This window comes from Bactrocera neohumeralis, unplaced genomic scaffold, assembly GCF_024586455.1.
Source record: "Bactrocera neohumeralis isolate Rockhampton unplaced genomic scaffold, APGP_CSIRO_Bneo_wtdbg2-racon-allhic-juicebox.fasta_v2 cluster09, whole genome shotgun sequence".
Classification (NCBI taxonomy): Eukaryota; Metazoa; Arthropoda; class Insecta; order Diptera; family Tephritidae; genus Bactrocera; species Bactrocera neohumeralis.
This window is the reverse complement of record NW_026089622.1, coordinates 24,570,077-24,592,010: the sequence shown is the minus strand read 5'-3', so window position 1 is coordinate 24,592,010 and position 21,934 is coordinate 24,570,077. Positions and strand designations below refer to the sequence as shown.

The following is a 21,934-nucleotide window of genomic DNA, read 5'->3' as shown; positions in this document are numbered from 1 at the left end:
TGCTGAAATAGCGAGTTTGTGTATATAAGATTAGATTGAGTTTCGCATGTTGCAAGTCGGAATGTATTTAAAACTCAAGGATAAGGATCATTTGATATTCTTTTCACTTTTTGTATAGGTTTATGGATGTATTTGTGTATATAAGCGACTACCCTTAATGCTCGAGGAAATGATGAAAATCGGTACTGAATATCGTCCTCTCGTAATATGAAAATTTTTTATTTTCCGACTTTTCGGAGGTATTATATTCCGAGCAGAAGACTTTGGCCAGAGTTCTTGTGATTCTTTTAGCCATGGTTTTTTAAATATGCTAGAATTATTTCTGAGTCTAACCAAAAATACATTTTGTGATCGTTTAATTTGAGATGGGTGTGAACTATTGAAATTAATTTTGCAAACGAAGACTGTTTAGTTCAAGCCTTGGCAGGCTTAATGTCATCAAAGGTGCACCAGGAATAAAGGGATGTTCAACTTATTCCATTGTGAGAGCGCTTCAAATTAGCGTTTTTATAACATTTTCCATTATGGCCAGATCGAACAAAATAACAATTTTTGGGCAATAAAAGGATTTAAGCTTGTTAGCTCTCAATCATTAAATGTTTTTAATCATTTTCCATTGAAAATAATACTATGATGCTTCAAATTACGAAACATTTCATCAAAGTATCTTTAAATTTCAAAAACTTATTTAATTTTCATTATTTTACATTTTTATAAGTGGTCTTGAACGATGGAACAAATCCCTCCGTTTACATATCTTTTTGGTAAGATTTCAATCTGGCCATCGCTCGTTTCCAATTGCTAAACGTCAAAACCTCCTGAACTCGATCGGCTGTCAAAGTTCAGGAGGTTTTGACGATTAGCAATTACTCTCTCACTTCCAATGAGAAATGAATTGGGCATCTCTTTATCTCTGGTGCAACTTTGACTTTGGCTACCAAAAGATTGTGAAGATATTTTGCTGTCGTACTAATTGCTTATGTACATTTTTGTATATCTGTTATTATTTTGCGGTGATTTAATGTAATTTTCAATAGGGAAAATCTGATGAATTAAGTGCTTTTGATCACCTTGAGATAGTGATTCGCACGCTAATGATATACTGTGGCTACCTGATAGAATGTTCTCCACGTATGTTTGAGTTTGCAACACAGAAGTTGCTAAAGCTATATTTGTTTCACAGGTTTTCAACAACATGTAATGTCCTAATGGCCAAATAGGGGGGCAGTTGATGCCAAAGGTAACTATTTCAATTTTATAATCGCTAATTGGAATATTAATTGAATTGCGGAAGACTTCATGTAGCAGAATTTTTCCCATACATTTTTTCATTATCCCCATTAAAAACGTATTTGAACATACGCCAATTTAGTATTAGCAACATGAGATCAGATTGTAATGTTGGCCCTGTTTATAGTACTTCATTTAGTGCTTTGCCTGAGCTCGTACACTTTGAGGTGAACACCACTCATACTTTCGTTGTGATTTTATCTGGTTTTATTAGTCCATGATGTGGAAGGTAAAAAGATAAATATCTATCATCGGATATTTTTTCATACGGTACAGCTTCTTCCATATAATTGAGGTGAAGCTATTCTTCCATCACTTTATCAAATGCTGATTTGAGCTCACTTTTCTTTATCAGGTTTACTTTCAAGCTTAGGAATTACTGGACTGCTGATATTCTAGAGTGGTCTAGAGCCATGGTTTCAGGAAAAGTTGATTTAAATGGTAGTCGCACAACATAACGAACATGTTCGTTTCTTGTTGTGTGGACTTGTAATAAGCTTCGCATGCCTGGTCTCCTTCTAACCTTCAAATTCAGGTAATTCTTCCATTTCTAAATTTTTTTCAGTGAGTTGGCTAACAATTTATTAGAGATTTTCTCCATACCTTCAAATTATTTGAGGTATTAAGGTCACATATGTCGATTTGTGATGGGGTATGACAATTGCGATCTGCTAATTTGAGATGTGGGTATTTTTCCCGGTGTATTTTAGTTACTTCATAGCTTGGAAGCAAATTTCTAAGTTGCGGTAGAACGATGGCTTGTGTATCTATTCTAATATCCGCATTTGGAGATACTAAGGTGATTGGGCATAATTTGTTTGAATTTTGGATAATTGTTCCGCCCATTCCGAAATTTGGAGCTTTGAATGGTTTATTGGCAATTTGAGCCGATTTTGAGCCTTTGATGACATAAAGGATCCTTGAGAGCCTTGATCTATTAGTGTTCTTAGTTTGAATAAATCACTAATCTAATCAATCATAGAACATAATGTGGTGATGACCGCAGAGGGTAAAATAATATTGCCTTCATTTTCTGAATGAAGCACTTGAATTTTTACTGCCTTAGAGCAACATGGTTGTTCTTTCCTTTTTTCGGGATTTGAGATTTTGGGATTACTTGATGTAGTTGTAGTGACTAACCCGACTTTGGAAATTGATTTTACTTCATATTTTGAAAATTGGTAATATTAAGCAATGAGTGATGTCTTCGTTGATAGTATACACAATTGTTGCCACAGTCTTTTGTCGTATGAGCATTCGACAGACAGTTGATGCAAAGTTTATGTTGTCTGACAAGATTGTTTCTGTCAGATACGGATAATTTTTTAACTTTCTCGCAAGATCTTATTTTATAACTTCCTTTACAAATTTCACCTAACGGTTGCCATTTACTAGTTTGGTTACACACGAATGTGTAACTTTTATTAACGTGTCTATTGTATTGCATGTTATTACTGGCTTGAGGTTTAAACAAGTTTTTACTTGAGTCATTTAGTACTTTTTTGTCTACTCGTTCAGCTATTTCATACTAAGTAGTTATAAATTCTTTCATCTGATACCATTTCGGCGATTTTTTTGCCACTGCCACTAGTGATTTTGTTGTGACTTGTCTCAGCCATATTCCACAGCTCTATATGCCCTTAATAAATTTATTTGATTTAAGATCATCGCCTTTCTTGTTTCCTACTTATTGAGACAGTTATCACCAGTTAAACGTATCTTGTATATATGGTATAGTTTACTTAGGTGCCTTACGGTGAATAGGTGAAAATTTGCGGTCGAACGTATTGGTTCACGGATGAATTCGAATGAGGAAGATCCCGTTCGGATCTATCTCTTTTAATGGTTTGGGTTGTGAATACTAGAGTGGACTCGTTGATGATCGTATGGTTGTTGTATTGTATGATGAGCGGTGTTAGGTGCTGTGTATGATGGGTGTGTGTGTGTAGTGGTGTGTGTTGTGAACCGTTGTTGCATGATGTGTTGTGATGTGATGACCGATGTGGGATGTTGTGGAAAGCTCATTAGTCATGTGAACATCCCGGTCTCCCTAGGCGAATTAATCGGTTTGGAGCCTCTACAGCTGTTGGGGTGTATTGACAACGGCGCTCAACCCCGTTGATCGATGGTGCATCGTTTCAGAGCTTGTGGGCGATGGCACAGGCTGCAACATGGAGGCCCCTATGGCTATAATATCTGCTCTTCCCTTATCTCCCTGACTGCTGCGGCGGATGGCGGTGGTCGCACAACCCTAGTCCTTGGAGCGGCAGCGGGTGCAGCTGACGCTTTGGATGTAGCGATTTCAGACCTCAATGACTCGGGAACTATTTGTACGTCTTCTACGTCCATTTCTATGGCAATATGAGTATATATTAGAATGTGGTTTGGTCCTTAATTTGAAATTATGTTATTTTTGGTTTTGCGGGTACATATACATATGTATGTATGTACATATCGGTATACACATATAATAATTTTATTTTATTCTCGCTTGTTTGAGTTAGTTTTTCACGAATTCGCGGTATTGGTTATTCATTTTTGATTAATTTTGCGAGTTAGTTTGCTGTTTTGGTTGAAGTTGTTCTTCGTTGTTTGGAAGAAAACACAGTTTTACGACTGGTTGAGTTAATATGTGACCATCTGATACTCGACGAACTTTTCCAATGCCGCCTAGTCGCCATTCCGTTGGATTAAGGCATTCGTCCTGTATGATGACGCATTCTCCTGCATTGACTTCTTTCTGGGTCGTTTCCATCGATATCTTATATGTAAATCTTTGAGATAGTCCTCCTTCCATCTGTAGCTCAATTCGTGATGGACAATCTTGATTCTTTCCCATCGATTGACTAAAGTGAGTGAGTCTCCTTCTGTCTCAGGTATGGCGAGAAGAGAAGCTCCTTTGAGGAAATGACCTGCTATGATGGACGCTAGGGTGGACGGGAGGGTACGGGCGAGAAGTGTGGTAAACTCCTCATAATTGAATTTATGATTACCTGCCGTTTTCTTTAAATGGGACTTAAAGCTTTTACTGCTGATTCCAGAGTTCGCCTACGTGTGGAGAACATGGGGGTATAAATTACCAATCGATCCTTTGGGGTGTATATTTATTATCAATTTAAGGGGAGACTTCTTTCTTCCGACAAAGTTTTTCCCCTTTGTCGCTTATAATTTGTAAAGGAAATCCGCGTCGTCCGTCAAAGCGTGCAAATGCTGCAATAAAAGCCGCAGTAGTCAGATCTGAACAAAGCCACATACCCATGTGTCTAAGGGGAGATTTCTCGTTACAAAAACAAAATACATGTAAAAAAACTGCCAAAATGTAACGAATTAACAAGGCTGGTCTGAATAACCCTTATGTGTTTTTTTTTCGACAATCGATTAGAAAGGCATGTGTCTAAGGGGAGATTTCTCGTTCACATGTGTATTACACTTTGTAGTGGGTATCGGCCTGACTCCTTATTTCTTCGGCGACTGTATTCACCCTAAGGTCTCTATGAATATCAGCATTTACAATGCCTTTTAGCACCTTGTTTTGAAAACATTGTATCATAATAATACTGTTATCACTGACACATCCCGCACAGTTACGCACCATATGACCATACGTTGAGTATGGACAGGTTTGACCGTCGTCCTATTAGCATTTTGAACAATTTCAGATTAAGTTCAATTCTATAGATTTTCTTTCATAAGATATGCAAAGCTTGATGGTCGTGTTAGCAACCTTCGTCTGCACATTTCTCCTTTATAAAAAAATAACATTTATTATTTATTTTATTCAAACTCGCAAATAACAAAAACAAACTTGTGCATCTTCTCCCGATTTCCTCTCACAACCTATCCTTCTTTGATAAAAATCGAAAATACGGACTACTTTTATCAAATAGCTCGAGCGTTAACCAAATAAACACTTTCTTTCCTTTTCCATGCGACGGAATTAAAAGATCATTTCCTAAACTTGGATCCAAATTTAGTTACGTTGCCTCTCCCAGAACATTTTTTGTTTCTTCGTTTTAACAATAACACATATGTACATATATAATAGCATGTAAATTCTTATGGTACGAAAAGATAGATTTACATGTAAAATCAGATTTTTTTACACGTTTTCTTTGTTTGCACAGATTATTACACTCTTGAAACCAGTTGCTACAAATTATTATAGTTTTGTTCACCTAACGGTTGTATGCATCATATAAAGCTAATCGCGACAGATATAGGGTTATATATATATAAATGATCAGGAAGGCGATAAAAGTTAAAATCCGTCCAGACTGTAACTTGAGTAAAAATTGGGATATCTCGATGAAACTTGGTGTGGGTTCTCTTGTACAAAAAATTTCGAGTTCGTAGATGAGCGTAATTGGACCACAAATGACCATTAACCGCAAAATCAAAGTTTAATGTACATATCTCCTAAACCACTTAAGCTACAACAACAAAATTTGCTGGTTATAAATCTTAGACAAACTTCTACCTACAGTGTGAATATATGAATCGCGATAAGCCAATAACTAAATACGCAACAGACATTAAATTTTATTTCCGAGATGATATGAGAGGGCTTAATGAGAGCCGGAGTGAAAAAGGGACTATGAACGTGGCACCGTCCACTTTTTGGTGAAATCTCATATCTCGTGAACCGACTAACCGATTTAGATTTAGCTTGGACTAGCCCCTATATAATTAATATCAGAACTTTCGAATATCCGGCTGACTTTACTCCATATGATTGGTTTTACACCTTAAAGTTTTTCCCTGGCTTTGATTATTGTAAATTGCAAGAGTATAAAATATGCGGTTGCACCCGAACTTAGCCCTTTAATACTTGTTTTCTTAAATACATTCTAATAGTGATGTTTACTTTGGTGCCCAATTTAGTGGGAAACATCCACCACTTTATTCTTAGCTTAATAAGCACCCACTAATTTTGTTAAGAAAAACACACTAGTTAATTGTGAGGCATTAGTCACGGTAAAAGGTCAACTTTATTGAAATTTACACACAAAGGATGATTATGCTAGGCAACGGCTACCATATTTCCCAGGATCGCTGCGGGTCTATTTATATACATATATCGTCGTAGCACACAGGATCGATGATGTAGATGTGCGAACTGTATGTGACGAAATGTGTTGAACCTGCTCAGCAGACCATCCTTTATGTTTAGTGGGTTGATGTAGAAGTGTGGTGAGTTGTGTTCTGTGGTAATGTATGTACATATGTGTTATGGTGTCATCGGCTGTGGTATATTAGCTGTGTCTTACTAGGATGGGCCAGTTGTTCCGGGTAGAATGGGTGGATGCTTAACTCATTTAAACATCCTGGGCCCCCTTGGCGAATATTTTTCCTAGTGTTACGCTTTTATACTGTTGCATGTATTTTCGCGTAGATGCAATAAATGTTGAAAACGGGTTTGGTTTAAACATAGTATTTGGAATGTATCATATTTGCTTTAATATGCATAAAATTAGAAACTATATTTTTGCGGATTTATGAGTTTTGTAACTACTAGTTATTATATTTGCAGTTGTTACTTTGATCGGTTTATTATTTGTGGTTTTATTTAAAATTTCTTTACCATCGGCTTGGTAAACTAGCTGTTTATTACTTTCCTTTTCTGTGTTATCGGCTTATAAACGATAATAACTCCATGCCTGGCTCAGATGTGGCCAGAATGGGTACTCCTTAGCCCTGGAGTTGGCACTATGAATTTAGAGGGATCTTGCGAGGGAGTGGCCGTGAATAGATAACGGCTTCGATTCATAGAGTAGATAATTCTTTATACTTAATTTGAAGCTTTGTATAGCTGATTTCCATAACTCACCCATATGAGTAGCGTTTGGATAGATGCGATAAGAGCGACCTTTGCTTTTTGTAAGATTTAGGTGCGTCACTTTATCGCATTGGGAGTATGGTGATCCCTTAACTTACTTTTGAGATTTTACTTATGAAAAGTGTCTATTTTTGAACTTTTTGATACAACTGTGCTATATCTTATGTTTTAGAACGTATGCACTAATTTAGCGTTTAGTAGCCCGCCACCGCTCTAGGATTTGTTCAGAAATGTTTTTTTTTTTTTTCATTATTGGCGAAAGCCATCCGTGCTTTTTATAATTTTGACTGTCAGAGGTAAATCTGACTTTGTTTTTTATACCAATTTGTGGAGTATTGGAAAATTGTGGCTCTAGTGGTAGTCGTACGACGAACCGACCATTATTTGATTGAGTAGTTTTGGGGGGATGTTTCCTTAACTTTTGACATTTCCTTAATTGTGAATTAAGGTATTTGTTTTTATTATACTCAACTTGATTTGGTATGGTGGTGACCAGTTCTGTGCAGGGTTTGAGATTTTTCTGCCTTTGAGCAGCATGGTGTCTCTTGGCAATGTTTAGTATTTTGGCTTTCGGGATTTGCTTTTGTAATTAAACCCGTGGTTCTTTTTGTATATGCGTTTCTTTGAGGTGAAATGGGATATGTGCTGTAATGAAGCATTGTATGATGTCTTTTATGGCAATATAACCAGTTAAATTTGCTTTTGCAATTTTTAAGATCATGTGTATAGGACAAGCAGTTTGTACAGAGCCTTTTTGATCTGACAAAGTTGTTCCTTTCGTTAATGTTGAATGTTGAATTATGTGAAAGCGTTCGTTTAAATTGTTTTTGCTACTAACTTGGGGTCTATTGAAGCTTCGGGATTGGTCTTGTTTAATGTTCTTAGTTTTGATTATATTTTCTTCTAACCTCTCCACAATTTCATATTGGGTGGTGAGAAAATCTTTCATTTGTTGCCACGTTGGGCACTTTTTTCGTGATGAGAATCGCTCCCATAGAAGTAACGACTTTTCTGGTAATGCGGCGGTGCAAATGTTTACCAGAATTGGGTCCCAGTTGTCTGTGGGAATATTTTGTGTCGACAGAATCGACACACAATTAGAAACAGTGGTGTAATGTTTTATGATTCACCTTTCCCGCACTCACCGTATCTATATTTTTTTCCAAAATTGCGATTAAAAATTCGTTTTCACTTCACTTCAAGTTGTTAGTAACTTCTGAATTTATTTTCTTATAAAATTACAAAACTCAAGTGTATGTGAAATTAGCCCAAGAGATTCGCAAACTTTTAAAGTAATATAAATGTAAACGTTCAATTTATTTTCGCCACATAGGTATGTATATGATATAAATTATAATTTTTAAATGGGATGCTCGCACAATAAAATTTAAAATTTTCGCCTCATAAAGGTTACAAAATCTTATGAGTTAACGTGATTTTCGCAGAAAAAACAGGTAAAGACGTTCGCCAAAAAGAGGAATCGTGTCGATTAGGCCGATGTCGTAGTGCCAGAATGTCTTTTTTAACAAGTTGTCCGTCCTTTTGTATTTTTCTTCGGCGAAAGTAGGTGATGGTGTGTGAGGTCATTGTGTGTGTGTTAGAGCGTGGTGGATGATGCGACGAAAGTGATGAAGAGTGTGGGGAATGTGGCGAATCAGTGTTGCATACGTAGATGTGTGGGATGATGTTGACGGGCAGCAGTGGGGAGGCTGATACCCATTTAACCATCCTGGCCCCCCTAGGCAAATTTTTAGCCTAGTAATCGCTGGAGTTGTTGCAGCTTAGCGACCACGTTGCTGAGACCGGTTGGACGGCGGGTTTGTGGCCTAGTACGCTGCCGCCGTGTTACGTTGTGGTGGTGTCGCGGACGCGAGTCGTCCGGAGTGGGAATTGGCCTTCGCTGTTGCTGCCGTTTTGAACGTCGTTTACACCCGCGGTTGGGTGGGGCAGAGTGTCGCCCGATCTCGGGGCTGGTGATGCGGTGCAACATAGTGTGGTGTGGAAGCATACACATTTGACACACATAGCCGGACGTACACTCTTGTGTGGTCTGAGTAGGCGACAGGCAACTCAGGCAATGGCCATGGGCCCGGGCAACCTGCTGGCGTTGTTGAGGTGGCATCCCTTTAAATATGCCGCAGTGTGGCAACCTGTGAGAACGACAACACAGAGGACATCGGATGTGAGGTACCTCATTCTGTTGCGACGTCGGAGTTGCTCGGAATGCATTGCGTGCAGCGGTTGACGGCATTGTTGCCGTGATGGTTCGCAGAGCTGGTGTTAGGACAGCCCCAGGGCGTGGAACGTGGATAGCCGAACGGACGGTTGGCATTGGTGCTGTTGCCGCATCGATATCCATATTTATCTATAGAAGAGGTTATCGTCATTAGATATTTGTTAAATATAGTGTTGAACTATGTTGCCACATGGTGTGGCATGAGTGGGTCGTCATGTGGATCGACCCTTTTACGTTATTTTTGGTTTTAATAAATAATTGTTTGTGGTATATTTGGGGGTTTTTATCGGTTTATTGTTTACGGTTTATATATCGGTTTTTTCGGTTGTTGGCAAAAAACATAGTTTAACGACCGGCCTGGTTAGTGTTCAAGTTTGCGTGCGGAGATCGCCTACGCGAATATGACCGTCGGAGCTGTAGTAAAGCTTCTCTATGCGGCCAAGCCGCCATTCGGTAGGGGAGAGACAATCGTCATTGATCAAGACATAATCTCCAAGCTGAGGCGCTTTTTCTGGTGTTTTCCACCGGTACCTTCTGTGGAGGTCCTTTAAATAATCTTCTTTCCATCGGCGACTGAATTCATGATGGATCTGTTTAATAAGGAGAGCGTCTCCACGCCTGGCTCAGGTGTGCCCAGGATGGGCGCTCCTTTAAGAAAGTGGCCGGGGGTTAGTTTCATGAAATCTACAAACTGTTTTTCTGTAGCTCGTTGTGCTCCGATAAATGTTTTGCCATTATCGCTCATTATTTTTGTTGGAAAGCCACGTCGTCCGGCGAAGCGGGCAAATGCAGCGAGAAAAGCCTCCGTCGTCAGATTAGTACACAGCTCAAGGTGTACTGCTTTTGTCGTGAAACAGACAAAGACAGCCACGTAGCCCTTCATTTGTGTGCGAGATCTTAGCATAGACGCCTTTATCATAAAAGGCCCAGCAAAATCGACACCTGTGGTGGTGAAGGGCAGAGCGAAATTGCAGCGTTCAGGTGGAAGTGCTGCCATAATCTGGGTTCGCATTTTCTGCTTATGCATAGTGCAGATCTTGCACATGAAAATGCACTTCTTTATTTGGGGCTTAAGTCGGGGTATATACAATTCTTGGCGAACCATATGTTGCATGAGGCGATGTTCGGCATGGAGCATTAGTATGTGGATATATGCGATGAATAAGGTGGCAAATGGACACCTCTCAGGTATAATTATAGGGTGGCGTTCATTATATGTTAGGCTTGAATTTGCAAGCCGACCATTCGCACGAAGCAGACCTTTCGTGTCTAGAAATGGATTTAATACTAAGAGTGAGCTCTTTTTATCAATCGGCTTCAGTTCTCTTAATAATGATATGTCGCGGCTGAAGTAGCGCGTTTGGGTTGATGTAATAAGGGCTGTTTATGCGTTTTGCAAGTCTTGGTGCGTCAAAGTATTGCATTGGGGATAGGTTGCCCCTTTAACTTTATGCTTGAGTCGCTCTATGAATCTGAGCATATAGGCGACTACTCTGAGCGCTCGGGGAACGATGAGAATCGTTCAAGGATGTCAGTATCATCCAGGGTTGTATGATAATTGTCGATTTTTCGACTTTCTGGGGCAATTATGTTGCGCATGGGCGATTGTGGCCAAGAATCAGGAGATTCTGTTAACCATCGGGGGCCATTCCACCAGAGGGTGGAGGTGGCGAGATGCAGAGGTTTGCATCCTCTTGTACCTAGATCAGCAGGATTGTCAGCACTGGCTACGTGTCGCCAAGTGGCTGATCCTACTAGGTCAAGTATTTGAGAAGTTCTGTTGGAAATATATGTTTTCCACGCATGTGGTGGTTTTTCCAACCAGGCTAGAACTATTTCGGAATCGGACCATAGATATAACTTGTATTTTGCCATGTTCAAGTGAGTATGCACCATGGAGACTAGCTTGGCTAATAGCAGAGCGCCACAGAGTTCAAGTCGTGGTAGACTTATCGTTTTTAGAGGTGCGACTTTTGCTTTTGCCGCCAGTAGGTGGCTTGTGGTGGCAATATCGCTTTGTGTGCGCACATAAATAGTGGCACAATATGCCTTTTCAGAGGCGTCGCAGAAGCCGTGTAGTTCCACTTTGTATTCGGGGGAATAGTTTACCCACCGTGGAATTTGTATCTGCGAAATGTCTTTTAGGTTATTAGCAAACTGGGACCACTTTTCTAAGCGAAGAGGTTTCACTTGTTCGTCCCAGTCGGTTCCGTCTAGCCATAATTCTTGAATCAGGACTTTCGCTTGTATCATAATTGGCGAAAGCCATCCTGCGGGGTCGAAAAGTTTTGCCACCGAGGATAAAATCTGTCTTTTTGTGATGGCTGATAATGCGGATATGGACTCTGTCGTGTATGAGAACTGGTCAGATATCGCATTCCATTGTATGCCCAGTGTTTTTGTTGTACTTTCCTTTTCAAATATAAGGAAATTAGTATCCAACAAATGGTCTTTAGGAATATTTTTTAAAATATTCGGGTGATTGGCTGTAATCTTTTTTAAAGGAAACCCTGCGGTATTGAGGGCATTTATTACCTGTGATAAGGTATCGTATGCTAGTGGAAGGCTGTGGCTTCCAGACAAGATATCGTCAACATACGTCTGTGTTTTTAACACTTGTGTTGCCAGAGGAAATTCTGACTTTGTGTTTTCTGCCAGTTCGTGGAGTGTACGAATGGCTAAGTATGGAGCACAGTTTACGCCAAAGGTTACTGTTTTTAATTTAAAGTCGCGTAGTGGACTATTGGCAGATTTTCGGAAAATAATTCGCTGAAAATCTTGATCATCTTTATGTACGAGTATTTGTCGATACATTTTTTCGACATCCCCATTGAATACGTATTTGTATATACGCCAGTTCAATATGAGGAGCATTAGATCTGGTTGGAGTGTGGGTCCCGTAAATAGAATGTCATTTAGGGAATTCCCCGAGCTAGTGGTTCTGGAGGCATTGAAGACAACTCTGACTTTTGTTGTTTTTTTGTCAGGCTTTACTACTGCATGATGTGGCAAGTAGAAAGAGTAATATTTGCCTCTTATGATTTTTTCACATGGGCTTACTTCCTCCATGTGGTCTAAATGGAGGTATTCTTCTAAGACACCATCATAAATCTTCTCTAAGCTCTGAGAAACTGCTGTATTGCAGAGGTGCGAGAGTGACCTAAGGCGAGTGTGTCTGGAAATTGTTGTTTTAGTGGTAGTCGTACGACATACCGACCATTAGCTGATCTAGTAGTTGTGGCTTTATAAAAGTCTTCACAATACTGATCTTCTGGTGTTGCGATCGAAATGGGGGGGAGCTCTTCTAACTCCCAAAATTTCCTTAATTGTGAATTAAGGTATTCGTTGGATATTTCTTCAACTTCAGTTGTCATGGTAGAAACTGTTTCAGTAACTAGTCCACTTAGTATCCAACCGAAGATAGTGTTTTGAGCTAGAAGGGTGTTTGAGATTTTTTCAACACCTTCTAGTATAATTTGCGGTATAAGGTCGCTGCCTATTAGGATGTCTATTTGAGCTGGCTTGTTGCAGTTGGGATCTGCTAGAGTCAGGTGTGAAATCTTATCCCAATGCTTGCTATTTATTTGATAGCTTGGAAGCATGTTTGTTAGTTGCGGTAAGACAATAGCATTTGCTTGAATGCGCTTATCCGCTTGGGGGGAAATTAGGGTAATGGGGCATATTTTGTTAGAGTTTTGTACTACTCTTCCGCCCATTCCCGTAATTTCATAGTTGGCATGTTTTGTTGGCAACTTTAATTTATTTTGTGCCTTAGACGCTATAAAGGATCGTTGGGACCCTTGGTCTATTAAGGCTCTTAGTTTGAACAGTTCTCCTCGATGTTCGATGGAGACAACTGCTGTTGGTAGTAATACCTTACTTTGATTCTCGCTGTGTAGCGTTTGAGTTTTTAATGCCTTTGAGCAGCACGGTGTCTCTTGGCAAATTTCGAGATTTTGTGTTTCGGGAGTTGCTGTTGCAACTAAACCCGTGGCATTTCTTGAGAATGCGTTACTTTGAGGTGCATTGGGAGACATGTTGTAATGTAACATGGAATGATGTCTTTTCTGACAATATACGCAGTTGAATTTGCTTTCGCAATTAGTAAGATTGTGCGCGTGGGACAAGCAGTTTGTACAGAGTCTTTTTGACCTGACAAAGTTGTTCCTTTCGTTTATATTTAATTTTTTAAACTTCTCGCAAGTTTTGAGTTTATGCCCTCCTTTACATAGTTCGCATGAAGTATATATGTTCTGTTCAGATGTGAACGATTGTGCTTTGAAAAAGCTTCTATTTAAATTGTTGTTGTTATTGACTTGGGGTCTATTAAAGCTTCTGTCTAGGTCGTGTTGAACGTTTTTAGTTCTGACTGTTTTTTTATCTACCCTTTCCGCAATTTCATATTGGGTAGTTAAGAAATCTTTCATTTGCTGCCACGTTGGGCAGTCTCTTCTTGATGAGAGCGATTGCTCCCATAGAAGTAATGATTTTTCTGGTAATGCTGCGGTGCATATGTTTACCAGAATAGGGTCCCAGTTGTCTGTGGGAACATTTTGTGTCGATAGAACCGACAAACAATTTGAAACAGTGGATTCTAATTTTATGAATTCTTCACTTGTTTCTTTTTGAATTTTCGGCAAGTTCATGAGCATGGTTACTTGCTTGTCGACCAATATTCTTTTGTTTTCATATCTTGCTTTCAGAGCTTCCCAAGCCAAATTGAAATTGTCATCACTTAATGCGAACTGTTTTACTATTACGCCTGCTTGACCTTTTGTTTTGTATCGGAGATGATACAATTTTTGCGCTTGTGATAATTTTGGATGGTTTATGTACACGGCTGTAAACATGTCCCGGAAGGACGGCCATTGTTCATAACCTCCATGAAATATTTCCGTATCACACGCTGGCACTTTGAGATGAATGCCTGTTGCCTCTTGGGCTTGCACTTGTGGTAACTCTACTCTACTGTGGGGAGTAGGTGCAATTGACTTTATAAGTTTTAATTGATCTGCGATCATAATTTTTGTGTCTTCATACTGGTCTAAGCAGTTTTCAAATTTGGCGTATGCAGAAGATTTAAAGCTTTCTGGTAGATCTGAATCGTCAGTATCTACAATTGTGTCATATGCAGCTTGGAGACGTGTCCAAAAATTTTCAAGCGTTTGGCTTTTTATTTCTAGCGCCGATTCAGAATTGTCTTGAATCGGCGAAGAGGCAAATCGAGTGCAGTATTTTATTAGACAGTCACTCTCAGAAATGAATTTAGAGTATGATATGTCTTTCCCCCTCTTTTGTTTTGTAGCACCTTGCTTGGAGCGTGTAGCTTCTGCAGGTGTACATGGACTCTTATCGTCAGAAATCATTTTGGGAATTTTCAAGAATTGAGATGTTTTAGATTCTTTTGAAATGTAAAATTGTAAAATATTTGTATATATTTTCTTTCAGTGTGTACTGAGAACTTTATTAACCGAAAACTCTTTTATGTAAATAAGAGTTTTTTTTTTTTTTATTTCTGATAAAATTAACAAAATTCGCGCTTGTAGCTTTTTATTACTCGCCGTTGTATTTATTTGAGTTGTCGTTTATGCTTATTATTATTATAATTAATATTATTATAATAATAATAATATTATTATTATTATAATAGTATATATATAGATATATATATATATATATATATATATATTTATTATCTTATTTATTAGTATACGTATGTGACGGAATATACCTTTTGTATATATGTAAGTATGTATGTGTGCGTTTTTATCTGCTTGTACTTTCGCTTTAGTGTTATGTGCACTTCTCTTGTTCTTTTTCACGAAGAGAGGAATTCTATTAAAATTTGTTTGCCTGTTAGGACGTATGTATGTAATGTATATGGTTTAAGTATATAAACCTGTATTTCTTCAGAAGAAAAAATTGTTATAAAAAGTTTATTTTTGCGAAATATTGCAATACTTTTTTATAGTTTTTATTCTTATTTTTAATTGTTCAATTATATCCTCTGTGTGGGATAAATGTATAGAAGTTTGTACATACAGATAAGAGCAGGGCGCATATATATCATATGTATGATGTCTGTTTTTTTATTGTTTTCGCGGCAGTGTGTATGTATGTATATACATAAATAATTTCTTATGTGCTAATGTATATTAAGAGTGATATATATTACATATGTATATAACTTTTTTAAAAAAAAAACTCTCTGCAAAATTTTTTATAGTTCATATACTTATTTTTAATCGTCCATTCGGAAAGTCCAATTCAATTATTTCTTATCCTCTTGTGGGATATATGCTTATAGACATTTTCAAACATACAGTGGGAAGTAAATAATGATATATTCCCATGCATCCCGAAAAAAGTGTTTGGTACGCTATGGAATCATTTCCGTTTATATATCAAAGTATGTTGTCTGTTTTTTGATTATTTTCGCTATCGGCAGAATAAACAGAAGCACACAGAGAAACTATGGCCATTTTAATGAGAACAATTATCAAGAAATAACCTCGAGTTTACCAAGAATCGACTATTTTTTGTAAATATATGGGAAATAAGTGACAAGATATAAATAATTTAACGATGCCCAATGTGCTAATGTATATCAAAATGAAAAATAACACTACTAACAGTGATATATATGTATGTATATATGTATGTTTATACTCTCTCTCTCTTAATGTTTGCTGCGCCTATTACTTAATAAGCAATCCAGCTTACTGCTTTAAGAACAGAAAAGTATTATACAGAAAATTTTTATACTGCGATAATACAATGAATTAATAATTTTTAGTGAGTGGTTGCATAAACGAAGGTACGTGGGCGGTACAATACCAAATTTTGCTCACTTTTTTTTGTTTTTTAATATCGGTTTTTTTAATTTATACCGATTAAAAAATATTTGAAATCCGTTTAAATAAAATGTTGCTTAAACGGTTTTGTATGCAACCGTAGTTACTACCAAACATACATACATATATACATAAAAATTAATACCAAACAAGTAAGGAAGGGCTAAGTTCGGGTGTCACCGAACATTTGATACTCTCGCATGGTAAAGTGATAATCGAGATTTCATAATACGTCATTTACATATTTTTCAAATACCGTATTTTTGTAAAGTTTTATTCCGCTATCATCATTGGTTCCTAATGTTTATACTCGTATTATACAGAGAAGGCATCAGATGGAATTCAAAATAGCTTTATATTGGAAGAAGGCGTGGTTGTAACCGATTTCACCCATATTTCGTACATGTCAGCAGGGTGTTAAGAAAATATTGTATACCGAATTTCATTGAAATCGGTCTAGTAGCTCCTGAGATATGGTTCTTGGTCCATAAGTGGGCGGCGCCACGCCCATTTTCAATTTTTAAAAAAAGCCTGGGTGCAGCTTTCTTCTGCAATTTCTTCCGTAAAATTTAGTGTTTCTGACGTTTTTTGTTAGTCGGTTAACGCACTTTTAGTGATTTTGAACATAACCTTTGTATGGGAGGTGGGCGTGGTTATTATCCGATTTCTTCCATTTTTGAACTGTATATGGAAATGCCTGAAGAAAACGACTTTGTAGACTTTGGTTGACATAGCTATAGTAGTTTCCGAGATATGTACAAAAAACTTAGTAGGGGGCGGGACCACGCCCACTTTTCCAAAACAATTGCGTCCAAATATGCGCCTCCCTAATGCGATTCCTTGTGCCAAATTTCACTTTAATATCTTTATTTATGGCTTAGTTATGACACTTTATAGGTTTTCGGTTTCTGCCATTTTGTGGGTGTGGCAGTGGGCCGATTTTGCCCATCTTCGAACTTAACCTTCTTATGGAGCCAAGGAATTTCATCATGATATCTCAATTTTTACTCAAGTTACAGCTTGCACGGACGGACGGACGGACAGACAGACATCCGGATTTCGACTCTACTCGTCGCCCTGATCACTTTGGTATATATAACCCTATATCTGACTCTTTTAGTTTTAGGACTTACAAACAACCGTTATGTGAACAAAACTATAATACTCTCGTTAGCAACATTGTTGCGAGAGTATAAAAATTGAAACGATACAATTCACTTTGATTTCCCTTAGAGGTTTTGGGTTATACCAGAAGTGAGTGTGTTGTCCAGTTCCTCCTCTTGGTTGGATGCCAGCTGGTTATTCCGCCTTCTACTTTCCTCTATTTCTTTTATGTTTGATTCTTGTTTGAATTCGCGCCCGTATAATTTGTTGTAAGTGAGTTTGTTTTTATTTAGCTTTATATGTTTAATTTAGTTCGCGCCCGTTTGGTTTCTTTTTGGTTATTTTTGTTTTCCTTTTATTATGTGAGATATATGTATTCTCTGATTTGTTCTTTTATGTCCTAAGCACTGCTGTCACTGACACTTTCTTTTTTTGTATTATGTATATAATGTGTATATTAATTTTCTTTCACTTGATTTTAAGTTTTTAGATTTAATTATTATTATGTTTTGTTTAAGTTTTTGGGTCACTCTCCCATATGCATAATATATATATATGTATATAAATATATATTTTTTTTCTTAGTTTCCGTAGTGCCTTTCTTTTAGGCTCGAAAAACCATGTAATGTTTTATTTTCACCTTTCCCGCACTCCCCGTAACTATATTTGTTTTCCAAAATTGCGATTAAAAATTCGTTTTCACTTCACTTCAAGTTGTTAGTAACTTCTGGATTTATTTTCTTATAAAATTACAAAACACAAGTGTATGTGAAATTAAAAGAGATTCGCAAACTTTTAAAGTAATATAAATGTAAACGTTCTATTTATTTTTTCACATAGGTATGTATATATATAAATTATAATTTTTAAATGGGATGCTCGCACAATAAAATTTAAAATTTTATTTCATAAAGGTTACAAAATCTTATGAGTTAACGTGATTTTCGCAGAAAAACAGGTAAGAGGAATCGTGTCGATTAGGCCGATGTCGTAGCGCCAGAATGTTTTTTTTTTAACAAGTTGTCGTCCTTTTGTATTTTCTTCGGCGAAAGTAGGTGATGGTGTGTGAGGTCATTGTGTGTGTGTTAGAACGTGGTGTGCAGCGAAGAAAATGATGATGAGTGTGGGGAATGTGGCGAATCAGTGTTGCATACGTAGATGTGTGGGATGATGTTGACGGGCAGAAGTGGGAGGCTGATACCCATTTGCAAAGTGGATTGTCGTGTTACAAAATTTTCACTTGTTTCTTTCTTGATTTAAGGCAAGTTTAATAGTATCGGTACATGTTTATCGACTAGTATTCTTTCGTTTTCATGTCTAGCTTTTAGAGCTTCCCAAGCCAAATTGAAATTATCGTCATTAAGAGCGAACTGTTTTACTATGACGTCTGCTTGACCTTTTGACTTGTATCGGAGGTGATAGAATTTTTGTGATTTTGATAGTTCTGGATGGTTGATGTAAACAGCTGTAAACATGTCCCGGAAGGACGGCCATTCTTCATAACCTCCATAGAACGTTTCTGTATCATGCGGGCACCTCGAGGTGGGTGCCTGAATTTGCCCTTTGAATGTCTATTTGTGGCTGCTCTACTCCACTGTGGGGAGTAGGTGCAATTGCTTTAATTATCTTTAGTTGATCGGAGATCATAGCTTTTGTATCTTCATATTGGTCTAAACAGTTTTCAAAAATAGCGTAAGCGGATGATTTAAAATTTTTGGGTAGGTCTGAATCGTCAGGATCTACTATGTCGTCATGAGCCGCTTGGAGGCAAGTCAAAAAATTATCGAGACTTTCCTTTTTGATTTCTAATGCCGATTCAGAGTAGTCTTGAACTAACTTGAACTGACTTTGTGAAATAAATTTTACAACCTGTTTTGAGCGTATAGCTCCTGCAGTGTATTTTGATTTGTATCGTTATTAACCATTTTTGTATTTTTTTATTAATTGAATTGATCTCTTTAACGAGCTCTCAATTCATATAATATAAGTACGTATATACGCATATACATACATACAAGTCCACGTATTAGGGTGTACATACAAAACAATCGGACATCAAATATTTTAATCAATAAAATGAAATAATATTATGTTTATTGACAATAATTTATTTTGAATATATGTTTAAATTGTTAATTACTATTAAAAACCGCGTTTTTTATTGATTAAAATATTTGATGTCCGATTGTTTTTTTTTTTTTTTTTTTTTTTTTTTTTTTGTACGAGGAGGAAGCATCGAAAGCCTGAACCCATGTCAGTGTGGAACTTTAATCCGAACTAAACCTCCTACTGTCTTGTACCAAACCCCGGTACCACCGTCAAGTATTACGTCGGGAGGAAGGTTGAGTATTACTCATACGTACGTGATGGTCCCAATGCATTCAGTAACAAGCTGCATTTACTTGGCCCTACCTCGGTTTGTCTTATACCCCCCTAGTACAGTGATTGTCACCAAAACCTTCTTGTCTGCTCCAGTCATGGTTTGTGTGTCGCGTCTTAGTTGTTCCAGCTCTTTTGAGTTTCATGATTTTTGCTGCCACTTCGGACACGGCTTTCCACTTATCTAGTGATTCTACCATTTGAGACACTAGGTTTTCTGGGGTTGGGTCTACCCCGAATGCGTTTCTCAAAGATTGCCTTTCTTCGTCGTATTTCGCACATAGGAAAATTGTGTGCTCCACATTCTCGATGATCTCGCCTCCGCAATAGTCGCATACATCGTTGTCTTCATGATTGAATCGCTTCAAATATGATTTGAAACAGCCGTGTCCAGTGAGAACTTGGGTGAGGTAAAAATCTACTTCTCCGTGCGATCTATTAAGCCATAGTTCCAATTTAGGGATTAGTCGGAATGTCCAGCGGCCATTTCGGCTGTCTTCCCATCGTTTTTGCCAGCGCTTCACCGTATCTGCTCTGGCTTCCTCTTTTTGGGTTCTGAGCGTTACTAATACGTGGACTTGTATGTATGTATATGCGTATATACGTACCTATATTATATGCAATTGAGAGCTCGTTAAAGAGATCAATTCGCTATTTGTACGAAAGTATGCACGAAATGTTTGTGCTAATATACATAATACATATGCATGTGTGTTTAATTTAATTTTTTTTCCTTTTGTGCAATCCTGCTTGTTTTTGTTTGACATAAAACCAGAGGTATAGGGGGATGTTTGCCAAGGTGGTCTTTGAATAGTAGTTATGTAGTTACGTATAGAAATGTATGTTCAATTGTAGATATACCAATAATATATTTGTGTATATAATGTTCATAAACTTATTTATATTTTTGAAACTAATTTTTTTAAGTTATACTTCTTATACGAGTTCGGAAAAGGTTGCGATAGATTCAGGTTGCGCAATCTTGCTCAATATGAATCTACGCAACCCCTTGCTCAATATGAATCTAACACAACCTTGTCTGCGAAGATGTTCGAGCAGCAAGCGAAGCAGTGACAATCGGCGATCGTTTGTTCGTTTCTTCCGGCACAGCTCGGCTTTTCTACCAACAACACAATGTTGCCATGCTTATGCTGTTGTTGTGTTTGTAGAACAATGTTTCAATTTTTGGTTGGTGACATATTCACATGTGTGCGCATATGTATGTTTGTATGCTTGTGCATTATTGAAGTTATGCTTCTTTTTTTTCGTTTGTCTTTCCTTTCTGCGAATTCTCAACTATTTTGCGTATCTTTTGGTTGAAATACTCTGCTTTGGCCGTTGAAAAATTAAGGCTATACTTTACAGGATCATTTCTGTAGTTAGTCTTCATTTACATTTTTGAAATCGACCCGCGATGACGAGGTATATCGTTTTATCTGATAGCGTGAGGTTTAAGTTCATTCTAATTTTGTCTTGTGGCATAATAGAAATGATATTTCTTCGAAAATTGTTCGCTTACAACGTATAAAAACGACTTCTGAGTGGTGATTTTAATGAATAAATTCCTTTTGGTTGAAATGCTCTGCGTTGGCCGTTGAAAAGTTAAGACTATACTTCTCAGGATCATTCATTCCTTTCATTTCTTCAAAGAAATTAATGACCTTTAGAAATATGCATATTTGCATTAGTTCGTTGTCATTTCCATATTCGTAGCAATAAATTTCTATGGCATAAGTAAAGTAATGGCCGCCGATTGTCACCCCTTGCCGCTCTAGCAGCTTCGCCTACAGACATGCGTAAATATGTATGTATGTATACGTATGATCGTGAAAACATATCGACACCGATTTTTGCGAGAAGCACCAGAAAGTTATTGCAATTTTATGATTTTTAGCTTTTGCCATCGTCGCGAAAAGACGACTTGTTGGCAAAGGCATGCTCGAGGAGGTGTTACGGCCTCTGTTTTTATGAATGAAGCGAGATCGCTTGAGGAATTTGCGCCTGCGTTCATGAATGAAATCGTTTTTGTTGTAGAATGTACTACACTTGTTCTTCGCCAATTTGGCTGCCATATTGTCTTGTGAAGATCAATTTTTTGTTGGTGACATATTCATATGTATACGCATATGATTTTTTAGCTTGTATTATTTGGGAAAAATTTTAAATATTGGACTTGTTATAAAGCAGAACAGCAAGTCTCGCGACAAAATAAGTATATTTTAAGTATGAAAATAT

The 21,934-nt window shown here is 37.6% G+C and overlaps 1 protein-coding gene and 1 pseudogene across 2 annotated transcripts in view; both read left to right on the top strand.

The window, feature by feature from the left end:
- The window catches only part of LOC126764053 (uncharacterized), a 917,515-nt gene that overhangs the window by 565,939 nt on the left and 329,642 nt on the right, over nt 1–21,934 (top strand). The gene's annotated exons all lie outside the window — the stretch shown is intronic.
- LOC126764812 (small nucleolar RNA U3) lies at nt 21,048–21,245 on the top strand (annotated as a pseudogene).